Raw genomic sequence first — 6,000 nt, 5'->3', positions numbered from 1 at the left:
ACAATAAACGGGTCCATCAGTCAAAACACACTTGCCTGCTACTGCGATTTACTTCCCTCCCCCCAGATTCCTCCCACTGTCCTGCAGCTTCAGGAATATTAAATATGTAAGCCGTGCCCGCTGCAGATGTGATGCCATTGATTTTGTGTCAATCCCCCGGGCCGCAGTAACTTGATTTGGTATCAGCGATGGCTAAATGAGACTTCTCCTGGCAGGAGCGGAGAGAATGGAAGAGGTAAAGGGTTCACAAGATTCTCTTCTCCTAAGCTACACAAAGCACCTCGGTTTGTGTTGTCTCCTTCCTCTTGATACATCAGAGACTGATTTTACAAGGCATTCTGAGAGGTATAACGCATAACATTGGGTATTGTCTCCTCTCATTAAAGTCATTAAAAAGCCTTTAAGTATTGAAGCCGCAGTATTAAACCTGACGATAGTGTTCTTCTTTAATTTTTTAACGTTACACAGTAGAGCTAACAGGTCAGGGCCACATCCCATTGGGTTTCTTTGGCATAAGTTAAATTTTCTTAAAGCAATATTCATCATAACTGATTCTTCTCTAATGAGGATTCCAAACCCCCGACAGTGCTGAGTGCTTCACCAGAGTCAGCAATGAGCTTACTGCAATTAAGGCTGCAGCCCTCTCAAAGAGCTCCTTCGACTTTGTGAGAGACTGTTTGCCCAGCTGTTTCTTAAATGTGGACAAAGCCAGATAAGCAGTTTGAGTGCTGGAGGCTCTTTCACGGGAGCCTATTTGACTTGTATTACTTGCGATCAACTTCATTTATGCTGTTTGAATTTTGATTACTTTGAGGTGTTTGTGGATGACAGGTTAAGGAAAAAACAAACAATTTCCTTTTCCCCAGCAAAGTCAAGACAAAAAGAAATAGAGAAAGAGAGAGAGAGAGCAGATTAAACACAATCACAGCACAACTGAGAATCTGCATGCAAAATGTTGTACCTGCAGTAATATTAAAGGGCTTTCCTCAGTTTGTCTGTGTGGGGGCGAAAGAGAGACTGTAAACCGTCATCTTATGAAAAACAAGCATGTAGTAGCATTTCATTGGATTTGTGTGTGTGTGAGTGTGTGTGTCCGGTATCTGCTTGTGCAAATGCATAGGTTTGATTTTATGGGAAGTAACATATAAACAACAGAGAGATGTAGTGCTGTTATCTGCATTGTGATGCTGCATTGTGATTCACCATAAACCCTGACAGAGACTCTGTTTTGTGCCACATCACTGGCAGTGTTCCCACGTTCCTGGTAGGAATCCGTCCTCGTCACACGCGCTCCATTTAACAGCTCAACATTGCCACCAAGTGGTAAAACACGGCCACGACCCCACTTTAGCATGAGGTTAACAGCCCCAGATGTTTGCAGTCAGTGCACCACAAGGGGACAGCATTGCAGATGCAGGTGTCACGACGGGTTCAAAAAGATGAGCAGCCATCAAATCACAGCAGAGCTTGGCTGTCGTCCCGGTTTTTGAAGAGTGGACATCAAATCGATAATCTGTTCATTAGTCCTACAAGAGGAAATCTAAAAGTGATGTGCTGCTCCAACAAATCAATATTGCATGTAGTTACTCATTGTGCCAAATCCTTTTCTCCATCCATGATAACCTTTTATGTGTATGTATAGCTGCTAAAATGCCTACATGCCAATATCACTGGCACAAATAGCCTTCTCTATAGCCTATCAGGCTGATGTGCATTGCAATCTCTGTCTAATTGCAAAGGGCTATAGACCTGTACCATCTGTTAAGGGGCCAAATGACATCTTTGCCAGAATGCGTTTCAACTATCATGTCTCAAATCTTTCCTTTCCTTGCAATCAAGGTTGCAGTGTGACAGTGCTAACAATGAGTGAGGTTATTTCCCTCCTGCCTTCATTACAATGTAATTAGCTGCGGTGCTATTCAATTTCCCTCATTTCAGACTTTTCAGATCAATATCACGCAGTCTGCCTGCTAAATGGCTGTGCTGCTAGGAGGGCTGTTCTATAGCTGTATGTGAGGTATCAGTCAGTCGGCTAAAAGAGTTGTTCAATGCTGTAGTAGGTGATGACCACACACACTTTAAGGTGCAGTCTTCTTCTCTGTGTCTACTCTGAATGGACCATGATTGAGGTAAAAACACAAATCTGGACATCGGTGCTCCTTTATATGTGGAGCCTGCATGTCTTCCTTTCCTCCTCCTTTTTGTGGATTTCTTTTGGTGCTTCGGCATTGAAATCAGCTCCACTGAAGATTCAAATGGCCATGAATGGTATTTTCTTTGTGTATTTATCATTGATGGACGTAGTAGTTCCTTGCTGGTATAATAGACAGCTACTTGAAAAAATTAATGAATCACACTTGCATAATCATGCGGTTAACGCAAAAGGCATCTGTGTGTTTGACCAAGGTCAATAGGCCAAGTAATGAACACATCATCTCTGCAGTTCATCAGCTCATTGTTAGCTAACACAGGCCCACATGAGAGCATTAAGCAGTATCATAGCACTGGATGAAATATGAGCCAACTCTATGGGTGGACATAGCCAGATCAATGTCCTCCCATTGAACCGAACAGAGAGTTGGAGCCAGGCAATCACAGGCCCAGACTGACTTCATCTCTGAGAGTAACTAGATGTGGCATCGACTGCAAGGCTCATTCAGGGCTGGTTATTAATGTCTATATAGACAGTCAGAGGACACTGGATCATGGTCACATGAAGGATGGTAGAATTCCGCGGTGGCAGTTGTAGAATCGATTTCAACATCTGGACTGAGTCTGTTTGGAGGGGATGTGGTTAGAGATTGTTGTGTTGTAACTGCTGCTAAACTGTCTTCTATTGGAACGGGTGGAGTCGTTAGTAAGTTACAATGGGCTATTGGAATCATATTCTCAGAGGGTGCGTTGCATTAAATGTGGGAAAACTAAATCATCTAACACCAGCCTCACCCTTGGACCACTGTCATGTTTTATCCAGTCAAACTGTTGTATTGTGCTTTCAAAGCAGGCACAGACTGAGGCAGCCCAACAATTACAGCACAACAGTTGTTAAGTGAGCCACATCTCCAAAATGTCACCTTTTCAAGAGGAAAAACAGCTTTGAGAGTAGCTTGACGGCTGTATTTCCCAAGTTAAGTTTAATAACCTAAAATCTGCAAAGTTTTCCTAAGCCAGAGAGCAGTTCTTACACATTAATTCTTCAAGTTAAAAGGTGAAAAATCAGGGCAATTGCCAGCTTTCACCTGAGATAAACAGTATTAACAGTTATGGGTGTTATATTTGACATAAAACTGACTGTATGTTCCGATCAAAGCAGCTGCTAAAAGCCGAAAATATCTTCTGCTCAAACCAAAGTGGAGAAATGTGAATACACCTTTGATTTATAGGGATAAAAGGGAAAGCATAGCCACTGATTAAATTCCTTGTTTTTTCAGTATCATCCTCATCAGTCACAGAAATTCTTAACCAGAACACACATTAGAGTGATGCCTGCTGCATTTAATACTGGGGAATCATCTGGGACCACAAGGATTAGCATGACATCAGTCTGAAAAATTCATTCACAGAATGACAACAAACATCCTTCGTCAGGCAGGGAGTGACACAGAAGGACCGGCAGATATTTAGCTATTTATCCAGAAAAATAAATACCAGCAATGTGAGGAGTCTCATTCAATGACGAACCAGCAGTTAACATATGGCACTTGAAGTCTGAATTCATCTCTCCACAGGCACAAAGCAACAGAAGCAGTTCCTCTGGGTGGAATTTCAAGACTTCATGTTTCCTAAATGAATGATAACTTGGCGTTCCGCATTAAAAGTATGAAAACACCGGCCGGAGAATAGAGCCATGAAGAGAGAAGCATGCAGGGTAAAAACAGCAAAATACAACTTGCATCAAAACAGATTCTCTGGGTAATAATATAATATTTATTTGCTGCTGTCAAATGAAAAGCCTCATTACTCCAGCTTTGGGATTTTTCGTGGTACATATTTGATTATTTTACTTTTATCGACAGTCTCAGAATCACAAAGCTCATTTAAAAACTGAAGGAGAAATCAGTGGGAAGTTAACCGTTTTCCTGCTCTCAGCTGTCAACATATTTACTGGGAAAGATGAGTTCTTCATCTGACAGCAGCAATTCACTGTTTCTGCTACATTCACAGTACTGCAAGAGGATAGAAAATCCGTGCACTGGTACAAGACAGTACTGTATACTGAAACAACACAATAGCAATAACTATTTGACAGTTACTGATATTCAGGTAAACATGACAAAATATAACATTGTTCAAAGTCCGTCTTAATTGTAACTGCCCACACGGTCGTTTCAGCTGTTACTTTTGTTGGCAAAATGGTCGCTTTTGTCATCAAGCTTCAGACGATCACCACAAATCAACAGTATTTTATCTGACATCAAAATTGGTCCTATTATTGGCCCATTAAAATCAAAACAAGATGATAAACGATAAAAAGCATTGGTTCTCAGATGAAGAAGACAGTAGCTTAGCCTGGGTGGCAGGTTTCTTGGCAATAAGAGCACCTCTTTTATGTTTTTGAAGAAAAAACTAGACAGCCATTCCAATTTGCAGCAACATGCGCTCAAATTATGTCCCTCAAATTACTTCACAATTCACTGACTTTAACATTCCACCGTGAAAAATACAATTTTGAGGATTTTCTTTTTTCCCGAATACATAGGAAGTTTTACAATAACACTTTTGACCGACATTAAAATGCAGAAATTTTACATAGAAATCATACAAATACAGTATATTCCATTCACATTGGTCGTCACATTCATGTGAGTTAGCTGGAGTGGAGTTGCTGTTGCAGTATGTGTCCACTGTGTGGCAGCATGTAGGTATCCTGGCTTGTGTTCAGTGCAATTTGTCCTCAGTGTTGAGGGCTGTAAAACTGACATACTGTAGCACATTCTGTGTCTGCCTCCCGACTGTTTGCTGATTTGGCTTCTTGCTCACCAACCGTAGGAGGGATTCTAAAATAGAGGGGTGGAGACTGTCACTGACCTGTTCATCAAAATCACACTTCAGTTCAAGGCTCCTGCATGTGTCTGGTAGTACAGGTTTAAAAGCTGGAGGCCATGAAAACACATCAACGCTGTGATAAAAGTGTACAATGGCAGTGTCACCAGCTGTGACGCAGGCAACAGCCCTGGGACCGCAAACCTCTGGGGGCCCCTGAAAGCCCCACACTCACTGTGTGTCAGTTGGTTTCTGGTCATCTTACCAAAAACAAATTGTTTTTGGGAATAAGCAGCATTAATTATAACATCAAGTGAAATAATGAAGGGCCTTAAGCTGGCGATTATCTTCTTACAAAGGAGGTGTCTGGCAAAATCTAGTTTTAAGACCTTTATTATTTTAGTTGATCCTGTCTGGGACTTATCCCTTAAAACATTTTTATTTAATCAAATTGCCACAAACTAATTGCTCATTTTTGCCCCAGGGTCCCATATTAGGCTGATCTGGCCACGGTAAGGCCTGTTCTGTCCTTAGTTCATCATTTGGCCAAGCATTGGCCTTAATAATAATGATGCAGTATCTTTACATCTTTATTATTAAAGTCTCTGCATAACTTCGCGAATCATGGGTTCCCAACATGGGGGTCCGAACCCCCCAAGGGGTCACAAGATATATCGCAGGGGGCACAAGATGACAGGAAAGAGGAACATTTCTCAATGCAAAATTAGGTTTAATTTTTTTCCTGTTTTCTCTGATCACTGCTTTTGTCTTGTAAAATACTGATTAGTTTTATCTCTGGAGCTCTGTAAAAATTACTCCAAACAATCTGAGGAGAGAAAATTGGTCTTTGATGGAATGGCTTGCAGCTCATACTCTTAGGCAAGCTGCGATGAGAGACTGTGAGCAGCCATTGCTGTGTTTTAATGGGTCAAACAGGTTGGTAGATGATATGATATCGAGGTATTTCCTGTGCAGCTACGCTTTATTGAGCTGATGACTCATGATTATTTGCTGGCC

General features: G+C 41.5%; 1 protein-coding gene across 2 annotated transcripts in view; it reads right to left on the bottom strand.

Moving 5' to 3' along the window:
• Positions 1-3,475: 3,475 nt before the first annotated feature.
• Positions 3,476-6,000, bottom strand: part of LOC143316936 (RAS guanyl-releasing protein 2-like) — a 34,043-nt gene continuing 31,518 nt past the window's right edge. The window contains exon 17 of one of the 2 annotated variants that reach the window (XM_076724781.1): positions 3,476-4,997. The gene's annotated coding sequence lies outside the window, so the exon portion shown is untranslated. The remainder of the gene's footprint in view (positions 4,998-6,000) is intronic. The other variant, XM_076724782.1, reaches the window with a different exon arrangement.

Source organism: Chaetodon auriga, chromosome 24 (assembly GCF_051107435.1).
Source record: "Chaetodon auriga isolate fChaAug3 chromosome 24, fChaAug3.hap1, whole genome shotgun sequence".
In the NCBI taxonomy this organism is placed as follows: domain Eukaryota; kingdom Metazoa; phylum Chordata; class Actinopteri; order Chaetodontiformes; family Chaetodontidae; genus Chaetodon; species Chaetodon auriga.
This window is presented reverse-complemented; position numbering and strand designations above follow the sequence as displayed.